The following is a 1,987-nucleotide window of genomic DNA, read 5'->3' as shown; positions in this document are numbered from 1 at the left end:
CATTAAAATAGAATAGAAAAACTATAACATTCAAGGAAATTGTGTTCCCTAGCTCATAACCAGAGCTATATATATGCATAGTGTATTGAAATTTTGTTATAACATGGTATCTTGTGCCTTGCTTTTTAAAGAAAAGGAATTTAGGTATTTTCATTAACAAAAAGTATTTTTAGAAGACAGAGATAATTAACCTTGGAAAGCAATTCATTTCTTTGGTCAATGAAGAAATAAAATACACAAAGTATTTCTATTAATATAAATTCTACCCATGAAGCGTTCTAAAACTTTAGATGCGAAATGAAGTATTCTCAAAAGACAATCTAAGATTGTCTAAGATGACATTTATCCTACTGATACTGCAATATTTATGAAGATACAGAGGCAATTATGGTGATGATGTTTTACATTCTTTGAAACAATTGAAACACATCAAAATGGAATCAGTGACTCAAATGGATAGGCATGCTAGGAAATTCTGGGAGAATATTATTCTCTAATATAAGAATAGAGAAACCATGGATACCCTATTCTTACTGTCGATTTTTTTTTGTGGTTTGTGTGTGTGTATTTGTGTACGTGTGTGTGTGTGTGTGGTGTTTTGGGGGGTGTTTTTTTTATGTGTCTGCATCCCACTCAGGGTTTTGCTTTAGGACATGAGGTTATGCTCAGAAAAGGGGTATTATCTTAATTGAATAACAGAATTACCTGCAATTTTGTAAATCGGAGAAAGTTTTTTTTCCCCTTCTTATGATATTATTAAGTGGTTGCTTTCTGAGCCAGAAGGAGAGAACTGGTAAGGCTGAAGAATACAATTAAAAGGAGTAAGGGAAGGAGCTTTTATATCCCCACGGCATGGGAGCGTAGAGGACAGTCAAGGACTTTGGTCATCACATGCAATGGCAGTGAAATGGTCTGGATTCTGACTCCCCACACTCAGCACAGTAATTTCGCCCCGAGTCTCTCAGGTTTCCCTTATGCCTCTGGCAGGGGGCCAGGAGGCTCCTACTTCTTAGTGACTTTTATGCCTCTCGCTCCTCTTTTTTAATTCCACTGCTTAGTGGTGGGTGTGTGAGCTATGGCTCAGCTATGTCGGAGGGCCACACCTGTATCCCTCGGTCCGATTCATTTGCTCCGTGGCTTCTGATGTCAATGATTTTTAAAAGCACCGGCATTGACCTTGCAGCTCCACTATTACAAGCAACAACAATGAGAGGAATACATTCAAAAACAATAGCTACCATTTCTTGAGCATTGTTTGTGTGCCGGCCAGAGTGCTGAGTACAGTATCATCTTATCTGATGACCCCAACAACCCTACAAAGTGGGGAACAATATTCTCCTCATGTTTCAGGTAGGGAAACCAAAACTTTCTGAAAAGCACACAACAAACTAGAGCTGGATTACAAACGAGAATTGAGAACCTCACATCTAAGCTCTTGTCCTTTATAGTCTACTTCCCAACATCATAAGAAATAATATTTTCTGACAGTTTACAACATGCCAACCATGATATCAAGTATGCTACATGCATTTTCCCTTTTGGAACTCAATGCTTGAAATACTCTGGTCCTTTTTCAGTGAACTTGGAGAAGGCTGTCTTCCCACAGAGGTCAAAATTATATTATGACTGCTGACGTAGCCGAGGGTTAACACCAGAGATGAGACTAGGAGTCTTGGTTTTGCTACTTACTAACTTCGTAAAGTTACTTAAACTCTCTAAGCCTATTTTTATCACTAAAATAAAGATAATAATTGTATCTGTTTCCCGAGTTATTAAGATAATTAAGAATTATAACCTACAAAGAACAGTGTATACTCATATAATTCTCTCAATAAATGTTGGGTATTTTAATATTAACATTGGTTATTTTTTCACCTGAAAGGTGGCCTCATAAATCTCTCTCCCAAGTCTCTTGGGACATCTTTTCTTGGAGCTAGATCAAAAGGCAATTGTGAATTTGTATCTAGGAAGCATTTTTAGCACCTTG

Source organism: Panthera tigris, chromosome B2 (genome assembly GCF_018350195.1).
Source record: "Panthera tigris isolate Pti1 chromosome B2, P.tigris_Pti1_mat1.1, whole genome shotgun sequence".
In the NCBI taxonomy this organism is placed as follows: Eukaryota; Metazoa; Chordata; class Mammalia; order Carnivora; family Felidae; genus Panthera; species Panthera tigris.
Note: the sequence above shows the minus strand (reverse complement) of the source record.